Below are 13355 nucleotides of genomic sequence, written 5' to 3'. Positions count from 1 at the left end.
GTTTTTATGTGAGTATCTAACTTACTAACAGGGAATGAGGAGACTCCATAGGAGGCTTAAAATCTTAATGTGAAACATGCATTCCTTAATTGACTGAAAATTAGCAAATAACCATCAAACCAGTAATTCATTCATTCATTTGCTGTTTGGATTTTGAGAGTCTGCTCTGGCCAAGTTTCTGGGTAGCCAGTGGACATCGTTCTTGCTCTCAAGTTTTCAGGCCCTGCTAAAACTGTGTAGAGTGGTTCATTTCTCTTCACTTGCTCTGATAAAGCACCCCTGCTTCCAGGGACAAAAGGACATGTTGTGAAAAGTATCTTAAGTTACAAGTTTCCTCCTTAAAGTAGTGGAGAAAAAAGTACCTTTTTCTTACTCATTTTTTTTTTTAAGTTTAGTTTTTAGCTTATATTGGAGTACAGTTGACTTACAGTGTTATGTTAGTTTCAGTTGTATGCAAAATGATCCACTTATATATACACATAAATCCATTCTTTTCCAGATTCTTTTCCCATATAGGCCATTACAGAGTATTGAGTAGAGTTTCTTGTGCTATACAGTAGTCCTTGTTGATTATCTGTTTTTATATACAGTAGCATGTATATGCGGAGAAGGCAATGGCACCCCACTCCGTACTCTTGCCTGGAAAATCCCATGGATGGAGGAGCCTGGTAGGTTGCAGTCCATGGGGTCGCTAAGAGTTGGACACAACTGAGCGACTTCACTTTGACTTTTCACTTTCATGCATTGGAGAAGGAAATGGCAACCCACTCCAGTGTTCTTGCCTGGAGAATCCCAGGGACGGGGGAGCCTGGTGGGCTGCCGTCTATGGGGTCACCCAGAGTCGGACATGACTGAAGCGACTTAGCAGCAGCAGCAGCATGTATATGTTAATCCCAAACTTCTAATTTCTTCCCCCACAATGTTTCCCCTTTGGTAGCCATAAGTTTGTTATTGAAGTTCGTGTGTTGGTTTCTGCTTTGTAAATAAGTTCATTTATATAATTTATTTTTAGATTTCACATATAAGTGATATTATATGATATCTGTCTTTTCTGACTTACCTCACTTCATATGATAATCTCTAGGTCCATCCATGTTGCTGCAAATGACATTATTCTTCAATAGCTGAGTAATATTCCATTGTCTGTGTGTACTACATCTTCTTTATCCATTCCTCTGCTGATGGACATTTAGGTATCTTTCTCCTACTTATTTTAGGAGCATAAAGGACTTTATACACCCATATGCCCTCTGCATGTTAAGGCAGCTGGATTTCAGCCTGGCTCTACCACTTACATGTTTTAATTAACCCTAGATTTAAGTTTCCTCATCCATAAAATTGGTGGGTTGGGCTGGAGGATCTCAAGTCTTCCTTCAATACTGAATCCTGCAACTTTAATTTGTGTATCAATAGAAAATGTCCAGAGAACTTTGACATTCACATTTCTCCATGAAAGGAACAGAGAAATCAGAAAGAACAGTGGAGGAATGTTGAAGGTTAGCAAAGTGCTATCAAGAGTTAAAAGCTGTGCCCTGTTCAAGTGCAGCTTCATAAATCCAGACATTTTCAGTTGGCCTAATCTTTCTTTCTTCCTGTCAAGCTGTTTCCTTCCAGAGAGACCTAAGATCCCGTTATCAGAAAGAGAGTAGCAGATGGATCCCAGCGGCCCTGCTGGCATTGTTATAGATTGAGCTCAGAACACAGGCAGCCTTGAGTTGGCTGAGCTATTGTTTGGCTTCTTGTCTGCATTTTGCACATGCTGCTGAAATCCAGCAGATGATAGTGTTCAGTGGTGCCACTTTCCCCTTTTAATGAGATTTCTTTGCTCATCTCTTTCTGCTCAGCCCCTGCAGGAATGAACATTTTCTCACAATTGGGGAAGGGGACAGATTTTCCCACTGGCATTTGTTTCCCCTTTTACCTAAATAATTTACTCTGAAGTATTTGAAAGCTTTTCTCTGTGCTAGATTTTGGAAGGATGTAGAATTATCTACAACAGTGGTTTTCTAAATGGGGCCCTAAAACCAGCAGGCCCTAGCATCATCTAGTACTTGCTAGGAAGGTATATTACCTCCTCAATCAGGAACTTCACTCCTCTGTCTCAATACCTCCTCCAGGGCATTCTGATGTACAGTAGTTTGAGAACTGCTGGTCTGAAACTTAGTCACATCCCTCTAGGAGTTATTTGATAAAAGAGTCCAACATAAATGAAAAGGTAGATAATAGTGTGATATTTAAATCAAGATAGTTGATGGCCAGTGTCTGTTTAAATATAATTAGCTACCAGTTATGGATATTTGCCCTGGACCAGGTTCTAAGGATTGTATATGCAGAGTCACATGTTACCATGGCAACTGCATGAGGTAAGGATTACACAAGGGAGGAAACTGATGTTTAGGAAGTTTGAATTGCTTTTCTGGTTTATAGTTAAAAAGTGAAGAAGCAAGGATTTGAAAGAGCCTCTTTATGTCTGGAGTATGTGTTAATGCTAGTAAATTAAGAGAGAGGCATTTGTGTAGATACTTTTTTTTTAATTGGAGGATAATTTATTTACAGTGTTGTGATACAACGTGAATCAGCTATATGTGTACATAAATCCCCTCCCGCTTGAGCCTCCCTCACAGCCCCCTCAACCCATCCCATCTGTCTAGGTCATCACAGAGCGCAGAGCTGAGCCCCCTGTGCTGTGCAGCTCTTCCCACTAGCTAGCTGTTTTACACATGGTAGTGTATTAATGTCAGTGCTCCTCTCTCCATGGGCGCCACCCTCTCCTTCCCCCACTGGGTCCACAAGTCTTTTCTCTACATCTGCATCTCCAGGTTTATCAGTACTATTTTTTAGACTTCATATATATATATGTGTTAATTGTGTAGAATACTTTTATGGGGGAGGAAAAAGGATGGCTTATTATCCAGCTACATCAGGAGGCAGGGTGCCCAGGACTCATGACACTTTAAAAGGCCCATGAGAAGTTTTTAACTTTCTTTTCAAATCAAAAGAAAAAGTGATTGTATTCCTATGTGATTTATATTCTGGTGTGGATTATATTTCTTTATACAAATGCAGTTGTGAAACAAAGTTTTAGGGTTTTGTTTTGTTTTAGTAAGAGAAGGAGCCCATGGAAGCAAAATGCAAAAGACCTGCAGAAGTCATGTTGCAGTCACAATTTGAGACAGGCATTAAAGGAAGGTCATAGTCTGAAAGGGTGAAGAAATGGGTGAGAGGCTACTGAGTTAACTGGGGGAGAGCAGCATAAAGGAAATCTGGAGACTGGAAGGCGATCACAGAAACAATGAGAAGATAGCCATATTTTTCACACCAAAAACCTGGAGATGTCTGATGCATCATCTAATCATAGGCCAAAACCAAGACTATCTAGAAAAAAATTTATTAAAACCTGATCTTCAAAAATAAAAGTAGGCTGATAGTATACGTAAGATGATATACCAACTGCAAACTGACTTCTTGCCCTCACATCACCCAGCCACACCCTCTCTGAGCTCCCACACTGTTTGGAGAGCAGTAAACCATATTTTCAGAATCTGAGGGAGCATTGGAAAGATACGTTTTCTCATCATACCCCACCTACTGTCTCTTGTTAACAAAACTTATTGTGAGTGCTGGGAAATAAAAGTCTCCCTTGATATCTTCACCATTGTGTTCTAGTCCCTAGGATTCATTTTCCCAGAGGCGTTTGCCAACAGCTTGGTCATCTTCCAGCTGTAGACCCACCCAGGATTGCACGCCAGTTCCCCTGAGAGTGAGGCATATGCCTGATCTTTCCTGTGTGGCCACACAGAGCATCTGCAGAGTAATCTGTGGCACACGGGCTTTTCTTAAAGAAAAGAACCATGTATATGTTTATTTTAAGGAAGGTGTGGTTGCAAGAATGTCATGTGAAGAAAGGGTAAATGGTATTAGTGTTCTCCAGAGAAACAGAACCTATAGGAGCAATATATATGTATGAGAAAGGGAGAAGAGAGGGAGGGGAAATTGTTTTAAGGAATTGGAATTGGTTCATACTGTTTTAGAGGCTGACAAGTCTGAATTCTGTAGGTCAGGCTAACAGGCTAGAAATTCAGGCAAGAGTTGTTGCAGTCTTGAGTCAGAATTCTGTAGGCCAGCAGGTTGGAAACTTAGGCAGAGTCTCTTTGTGGTAGATCTGAAGAGCGTTCCTCTTTTTTTAGGAAACTTCAGACTTTGCTCTTAAGGCCTTCAACTGATTAGATGAGGCCCACCCCCATTCCAGAGGGTAATCTCCCTTACTCAAAGTCTACTGACTTCAGTGTTGATCATATCTAAAAAATATCTTCACAGCAACATCTGGACTGGTGTTTGACCAAACAACTGGGCACTGTAGCCTGTCCAACTTGCCACCTAGCATTATCAGAGGTTATATTCAGGAATCTGAACTATATACTAAGAGCATGGAACTAAGGATGGAACGTTTGTAAATTCACCATTGGAATTATGTAAAAATGGGATGATTGTTATACAACTCTGTTGGCTTTCTATAGGTGTGGGGCAAGGATATAGCTGTGTGGGATGATAAAAGGAAATAATTTTCAAGAAGACTAGGAAAGCTGGTAATACTTGCTGAGTCTTTTGTAGATTAATGCAGCAGAGGGCAGTGGGTGAGAAAGCGGGGAGAGGGATGGAAAAGAGAGGGAGCTGTTGTCAGGTGTCCTTTTGAAACAGTGTTTAGAAGTAACCTAATCCTTATATTTATGGAGCTGTATCTTTCAGTTTGGGGTATAGTTGGTTTACAGTGTTAATGTTAGTTTCAGGTGTATAGCAAAGTGAATCAATTATACATGTATCCATGCTTTAGATTCTTTTCCCCATATATAACAGAGTATTGAGTAGAGATCCCTCCGTTGTGTAGTAGGTTCTTATTATCTATTTATATTAATACATAGTAGTGTGTTTGTCAATCCCATTGTCTCCTAGTCCTGCGAGGTGAGTTATTTGATACTCCCTAAAATAAGAAAAGGACTTCCCTGATAGCTCAGTTGGTAAAGAATCTGCCTGCAATTCAGGAGACCGTGGTTTGATTCCTGGGTCAGGAAGATCCACTGGAGAAGGGAGAGGCCACCCACTTCAGTATTCTTTGGCTTCTCTTGTGGCTCAGCTGATAAAGAATCTGTCTGCAATGTGGGAGACCTGGTTTGATCCCTGGGTTGGGAAGATCCCCTGGTGAAGGGAAAGGCAACCCACTCCAGTATTCTGGCCTGGAGAATTCCATGGACTCTATAGTCCATGGGGTCGCAAAGAGTCAGACACGACTGAGCGACTTTCACTTTTTAAAATAAAGACCTTTTAAATACAATATATTTCATATTCCCCATGACCTGCTTCTTACGGTGATCTCTGTGCTTTCTTTTTTCTTTTTAAACTAGTGATTTGGGGCCCTTTTTTCCCTAACAAGACTATGGGAAAGAATTTGTCTTTCTCCTTTTAAGTGACACCATTAGATCTTTTTACATTTTTTTCATGAGACCTTCTGAAATCAACATTTTCTGTCTATGACTTCTGGTTGAGAAGTTAGTACATTGGGTCTTACACCCATGTAAATGTTGAAAATGAAAAACGGGAAAAGGAATAATCCGTCCACTCTCTCTCAAGGCTGGTTAATGATCTGTTTGGGCTTTCAGAAGAATCAGGCTCTTTGAGCGCATACTGCCTCCTCTCTAGGTCTTGCTGTTTGAATGGGCTCTATCCCAGTTCTAAACATTTGCCTTTTCTCCAAGGTAAATTGATACTCTGTAAACTACAGTGTTCCCTTGTTTATTCACTGTTTTCTGGTTTTGCCCTGAACCAAACCTGGAAGACCAAACTTGGCACTGACTCTGTTCATTTATTTTTGTAATTATATTTTATCATTTGGTGTGTTATATTTGGTGACCTGGTGGTGATAATTACGTGTCATTTAATGTCATTCAAATTGGCACTTCATTCAGGCCTTAGTCTCTCTCTCTCTCTTTTTTTTTTTTTTTTTTTAGTTATTTTGGTGTCTCCCCCACCTCCATTCCACTTCTGCCCCAGCCACCTCTGCACTTCTGGCCAGCCCTTCCCAGAGTAGACTTCCAATAAGTGCTGGCAGATAAACAAATATATTTTCTTTAGTCCATCCAGTTTCCATTTGCAATAGACATGGCAAGTTTTATTATCCCAATTTCATAGACAAAAAAAAACTGATTCAATAAGTGAGCTGTTTAATGTCATCCAGAAATGAGAAAATGGTAAAGTTGAGACTTGAACTTAAGTCTTCTCCCTTCTAGCTCAGTGCTTGTCAAATGAAACAGAGAGTAACCTTTTTCTATAGATTCAATTTCTATAGATTGATGTATTTATTCCTATTCTCCTGTTGTCCCATGGAAAGGTTCAAGTTCAAGAGCCAAAGTTTCCAAAGGGAGATTTTGAGGATAACTGAGTCAGAACTCACCTCTGACTTTTTACACTGTCATGTGACCAGTTACTGGGCTCTTTTCACACTTGAGCACTTATTTCCTGCCTCAGCAAATCCATCATGGCCACTGTCGTGTCAGTGAGCTGCTTCTCATCTGTGAGGTGTGGCACCAACTCCAGTGGCTGGAGGCCAGAGGGAGGCGAGAGAATCAGACCCCTTGGTGTAAATATCTGTATCTGTACATACATACATACATATATATATATATATATATATATTTAATATTCTATTTATTTGGCTGCACTGGATCTTAGTTGTGGAACACAGGATCTTTAGTTGTGACATGCTAATAACTCTTAGTAGCTGGCATGTAGAATCTAATTCCCTGACCAGGGATCAAACTTGGGCCCCCTGCATTAGGGGCGAGGAGTCTTAGCCACTGGACCACTAGGTAAGTCCCAGATGTGGTATTTTGTGGTGAGCAATTTTATAGTGAGAGAAAACCACGAGCACTAAGATGAGGTGATACAACCCAGCTGTCTCGTGGGAGAAACACCCACAGAGGAGCCCTTTTGTGCTGTGTTGGCTTCTAACTTGAGGAGAAATCCAAGGATCCAAGGTACTTCTCTGGCTGAAATGGGCAAAAGGTCAAACCTGAGGTCAGAAAGAAAGACCTCCATGATAATTGATGGCTTTGAGGAAGACAAGAAGTCATGTCTTTTGAAAGCAAAATGTGCTAGTGTTTCAGGGACTCAGCAGGAAAGAGATGACACATTCAAATAAAGATAATTGAAGAAATATTTAATAAAGGGAGTATTTACAAAGACAGTGGCAACTTTTGAGGAACTCACAAGGAATCGTGGGGTAACCCAGGAATAGTAACAGAACAGCTGTTGTTGTTCCTGGGCCTCAGGAGTGAGGGGAAGCGGTGAGTCCCAGACCCAGAATGAGAACTTTGGGTAGAAAGGGCCATTCTACAAGGAGCAGGGCATGGTCAGCCTGAGGCATTCTGTAGAAAGGGCCATTCTACAAGGAGCAGGGCATGGTCAGCCTGAGGCATTCTGGAAGAAGGAGGCCTCCTTCCTTCCTCCTCTGATCTCCCTCCAGTGGCCCTCATGGGTCAAAACCAAGTGGAATTTAGAGAGTGAAGGGAGGGAGCCTTCCAGGGAGAAAAGCAAGGTAGAACACGTTGGAAAGTGGACCTGAAGAAGCAAAGAGAACCTAGGCAACATAACTGGCTTAATTGGAGAGTGATGGAAGCTTAGGTTCTGAAAAGTGGGCTGAGTTATATATACGTACAGAATCAGTTTGGTATGCCTCCAGTGCATTGGAGGATTTGTTTTCAAGATACTTATGAGAGTTCCTTTAAGATAAAGGCTTTCAAAAAGTCACTCTAGGATTAGGTCACCCTTTGTAGAAATCCAGGCTATATCAATGGAGGAAATTAAAATATTTTCCCTTCATTTTAACTGTTGGCTAAAGGATGTGGCTTTTTTAAATTGTTGACATAGAGAGTTTGGTTCTAGGTAATGGCTGGGAGTGGTTTTTTTTTTTTAAATTTTAAATTTATTTTATTGAAATATAGTTAATTGATAGGGTTGATTTATAGTGTTAACTACTGTATAGTAGAGTGATTCAGTTATACATGTATATACATTCTTTTTTGTATTTTCTATTATGGTTTATCATGGGATATTGAATACAGTTCCCTGTGTTACAGTAGGCCCTTCTTGTTTATCCATTCTGTATATAAGAGTTTGCATCTGCTAATCCAAAACTCCCAATCCATCCCTCCTACACCCTCTCTCCCCCTTGGCAACGACTGGTCTGTTCTCTATATTCATGAGTCTGTTTCTGTTTCATAGATAGGTTCGTTTGTGTCAAATTTAAATTATACATATACGTGATAACATATCATATTTGTCTTTCTCTTTCTGACTTGGCTTAATACGATAGTCTCTAGGTCCATCCATGTTGCTGTAAGTGGCATTATTTCATTGTTTTTTCATGGCTGAGTAGTACTCCATTATATATATGTATCACATCTTTATCCATCCATCGATGGACATTTAGATTGTTTCCATGTCTTGACTACTGTGAATAGTACTGCTATTAACATAGAGGTGCATGTATCTTTGCAAGTTGTAGTTTTGTCCAGATGTATGCCCAGGAGTAGGATTGCTGGATCATATGGCAACCCTATTTTTGTTTGTTTGAGGAAGCTTTGCACTGTTTTCCATGATGACTGTACCAGTTCACACTCCCACCAATAGTGTAGGAGGGTTCCTACATCCTCTCTAGAGCTTGGTATTTGAAGACTTTTTAATGATGGCCATTTTGACTGGTGTGAGGTGGCACTTCATTGCAGTGTTGATTTGCATCTCTCTAGTAATTAGCAGGAGAAGGCAATGGCACCCCACTCCAGTACTCCTGCCTGGAAAATCCCATTGATGGAGGAACCTGGTAGGCTGCAGTCCATGGGGTCGCTGAGAGTTGGGCACGACTGAGCAACTTCACTTTCACTTTTCACTTTTGTGCATTGGAGGAGGAAATGGCAACCTACTCCAGTATTCTTGCCTGGAGAATCCCAGGGACAGAGGAGCCTGGTGGGCTGCCGTCTGTGGGGTTGCACAGAGTCGGACATGACTGAAGCGACCTAGAAGCAGCAGCAGCAGTAATTAGCAATGATGAGCATCTTTTCATGTGCCTATTGACCATCTGTATGTCTTCTTTGGAGAAAGGTCTATTTAGGTCTTTTGCTCATTTTTAGATTGATTTGTTTATTTTTTTGTTTTTGAGTTGTATAAACTGTTTGTACATTTTGGAAATTAAGCCCTTGTTGGGAACACCATTGGCAAATATTTTCTTTCAGTCCATAGGTTGTCTTTCATTTTGTTCATGGTTTCTAGTGCTGTGAAAAAGCTTATAAGTTTACGTTCCTTTTGTTTATTTTGCTTTCATTTCTATTGCCATGGGAGACAGATCTAAGAAAACATTGGTATGATTTATGTCAGAGAATGTTTTACTTGTGTTCTCTTCTAGGAGTTTTATGGTGTCGTGTTTTATATTTAAGACTTTAGGCCACTTTGAGTTTATTTTTATGCATGATGTGAGGGTGTGTTTTAACTTCACTGATTTATATGTGGCTGTTCAGCTTCCAGGGAGTAAAATTTTTAATTCACTTACTTAAACTATTTGAAATGTTGATCAAGTGAGAATTAGAATTTATGTTAGACTGAGTGAAAAATATGTCATGCATATGGTCCTTTACGTGTTCCAAACCGTACCCTGGATTAAGCCCAGCCAGCTGAGAACTATGTACCTTATCGTATTTCAGAGGATCACACACAGTTTCTTTATCCTGTTTTTTTAAATTGGAATATAATTGCTTTACAATGCTATGATACTTTCTGCTGTACAACAAAGTGAATCAGCTATATGTATACATATATCCCCTCTCTCAGACCTCCCTCTCACCTACTCAACCCCCATCATCCACCTAGGTCATCACAGAGCACTGAGCAGAGCTCCCTGTGCTTTATAGCAAGTTCCTACTAGCTATCTGTCTTACACATAGTAGTGTATTTATGTCAAACCTAACCTTCCAGTTGTCCCACCCTCCACTTCCCCCCTGTATCTATATGTTCATTCATTCGTTCTCTATGTCTGTGTCTCTGTTCCTGCTCTGGAACCAGGTTCATCTGTACCACTTTTTATAGATTCCACATGCGTGCATTAATAAGTCTCCCAGTTACTGCTTACATCTCTGATCACCAAGACCACTCCCTCCATCAGCCCTCAGTCCTTCACATCACACTCTTCCAGTGACTTTGTGCCAGCCCTACTCTCAATCTAGAACTCTCCTAACATGGCTGGCTTATTCTCGTCATTTGTGGTTCTCCAGAGAAACCTCCTATAACTGCTCCATCTAGAGTAGTAATAACTGTATACAACCAAGTTATTCTAGTTCTCAACCAGGGGCACTTTTGCCCCTCGCACCTAGGGGACATCTAGCAATATCTGGAGACATGTTCGGTTGCCACAACTGGGGCCGGTACTACTGTCATCTAATGAGTAGAGGTCACACATGCTGCTAACATCCTACAGTGGACAAGAGAGCCCCCGACAACAAAGGGTTATCCAACCCCAAGGGCCAGCAGTGCCCGGGTTGAGAGCCATGCTCTATCCCACCACCCTGCTCTGTTTTCTTCCTACCACTGTTCCTTATCTGGAAAGGTCTTCTGTTTAGCTAATTGATTTTGCTGTGTCTGTCCCCACCTTGAGAATGGACCCTCTAGAAAAGCACACATTTGATTTGCTTGTTCATTACTATACCCCTGGTGCTTAGAACAGCACTTGCCACATATTTAGGGGCCCCATAAATACAGCCAATGAAGGAATGGAAAAGAAAGTCAAGTCTGTCCAACATAATTTGCTGTTAATGAAGATGATAATTACTAGTGTTTGCTGCTTCCCTTTCCAAAGGAGACATGCTCAATTTAGTTTGGCAGTGACGTAGTTCAGGTTGCCATAATAAATTACCATAGATTGACTGGGTGGCTTATAAACAACGCAAATTTCTTTCTCAAAGTCCTAGAGGCTGGAAATTCAAAGTCAGAATGCCAGCGTAGTTGTGTTCTGGTGAGAGCCCTCTTCCAGGTTTCGTACTTCCAACTTCTCATTGAATCCTCACATACTAGAAACAGTGAGAGAGCTCCTACTCATGAGTGTCAGTCTCATGACCTCACCTAATCCTAATTACTTTCTGAAGGTCCCATCTCCTAAAACCATCATATAGGGGGAAGGTTTAGGATTTCAACTCAAGAATTCTAGGAGGACATATTCAGTTCATAATAGGAATATGCATCTTTTCTAATGTTGCAAAAATCCATCTTTGTTTTGAGACCATAGTTACCTATTTTTGATGTTCTCATACTTTTTATTATAGTTCTTCCAAGATTCTTAGAGCTTTTCTGTTTGCTTAGAGTCCTGTTATCCATTTCACTCAGCCTCATGGGAGAAAAATAGGCATGCCTGTTGAGTTTTTTTTTTTGTTTCTGCTTTTGTTATCCATTGCCTATACCAGTTTAAATCTCCGGGGGGGGGGGAAATTAGTCTATTTACTTAGTCATCTGTTACATCATCAACTCAAGTAGTACTTGGCAATATATAATCTTCAAAGACCTTTCATATTATTGCTTTTTCAAACTTCAATTCATTAAATAATAATTTGAAAGTGTTAGGCTCTCAAAAAATAACTAAAAGTCCCCAGGATTGACATCTAAACATGTCCTTTTTATCTATATAATAATCAGGAAGCTACTTATTACATTTAAGCAGCAATTATTTTTTTAAAAAATAATTGTAACTGCTCCAGTGAAATGAACAGGACAGTATATATCCTCAGATGCCCAGCTGTCACTGAGCTAGGGCTGTTTTGCCTTGACACAGTCTGAGAGAAGATCCTGCAAGACAAGAGGAGACGCTGTTTTTTGTAACAGATGTCCCATACTTCCCCATTTAATGAAGTGCTACTTAATATTTTAAAGGTATCTATGATGGACCTGATAACAATAACTTAATCATTTTCCATGTCAACTGTTGACTTTTTTAAAATTTATTTTTAATTGGAGAATAATTGCTTTACAATGTTGTGTTGTTTTCTGCCATACAACAACGTGAATCAGCTATATGTGTATATATAGCTCTTGAGACTCCCTCTTGAGACTCCCTCCCACTCCCCATCCCACCCCTTCAGGTTGTCACACAGCACCCAGCTAGCTCCGTGTGCTATACAGCAGCTTCCCACTACTATCTAGCTACACATTGTAGTGTATATTGTTAGATATTGAGGACAGGTTCACTTTACAGTGTCTGTTCTACAACATGTAACTCCTCTTTCTGCAGCTCCAACCACTATGTTTTTTCACCTGAGGAGGGACCCCCTAATGAGCCAGCACTTACAAAGCAGAGACCCCATTTTTAGGCTTCATCCTGGACACCCAGGGTACAGCCAGTTCTGGAGCCATCTCTTCTCTGATGACTTCTAGCTCAGCTTGACTTTGGAAACGCGCTGAGTTTTCACTGAACCTTGCAAAGTCATCACCCTCTAGGGGCCCCACCTCCAATTCTCCATAACTAAACGATAGAAAGCATATGAGAAATTATTTTCATAATTGCTTATCACTTGGGAGAATTTTTATAGGCTTTTAGTTTAAGTAGAGGTATATAAATTCACTTCTTCCTCTTCTGCCTTCCCTACTGCCCTCTTACCGCCCCCAGCAGCTGTGGAAAGACATGAAATGTCCTTCATTTTTAAGACTAGAAGCTAACATTTCTTAAATATTTACTATGGCCAGGTCCTCCATTGAGTAATTCACTTTCCTCTTTTATTGGAGTTAGCTTAATTGGAGAGGACCCCAAACTGACCTATTCTACCATAGCACCCTCCGCAACTCACCTACCCACCATCTCCCACAAGAAACAAAAAGATGATGTAACATGGGACTTCTGACAGCCTAGTTCTGAAGGTGGTGCTTGTAGTTACTTTGCACATTGATATGTCGCCTGATTGTGATCAGGAGTCTTTGTTTGATTTGTCTGACAATATGTTTCCTTTGGAGATGATACTAATGAATGTATGCTTTTCTGTTATGTAAGCTTTTCATTCATATTTCATTTGACATAACTCCATCAAATATTTCTGTTGGCATTTTTAGAATTAATAAATTATTAGTAGCTAATAAGTTCTTTTAACCCAGGCTCTCTAAAATCTCTACCTAGATTATCTTGCTTTAAAGTAACAGTGTTGTTATTATCCATTTGTGAGTCAGCAGTCTGTAGTTTAGTAACTACTGGTCCAAAGTTGCTAATAAGTAGTGGAAATTAGATTTCAAACTCAGGCCCTCTGACTCCAGGGTCTAAGCGCTTACTGGTCACGTGCCTT

General features: G+C 40.4%; 1 protein-coding gene across 7 annotated transcripts in view; it reads left to right on the top strand.

Moving 5' to 3' along the window:
• Positions 1 to 13355, top strand: part of PRUNE2 (prune homolog 2 with BCH domain) — a 292193-nt gene that overhangs the window by 206232 nt on the left and 72606 nt on the right. The window lies entirely within an intron of this gene.

The sequence above is a fragment of the Bubalus bubalis genome, chromosome 3 (assembly GCF_019923935.1).
Source record: "Bubalus bubalis isolate 160015118507 breed Murrah chromosome 3, NDDB_SH_1, whole genome shotgun sequence".
Classification (NCBI taxonomy): domain Eukaryota; kingdom Metazoa; phylum Chordata; class Mammalia; order Artiodactyla; family Bovidae; genus Bubalus; species Bubalus bubalis.
The sequence above is the reverse complement of the archived record's forward strand: the minus strand, read 5'-3'. Positions and strand labels throughout refer to the sequence as shown.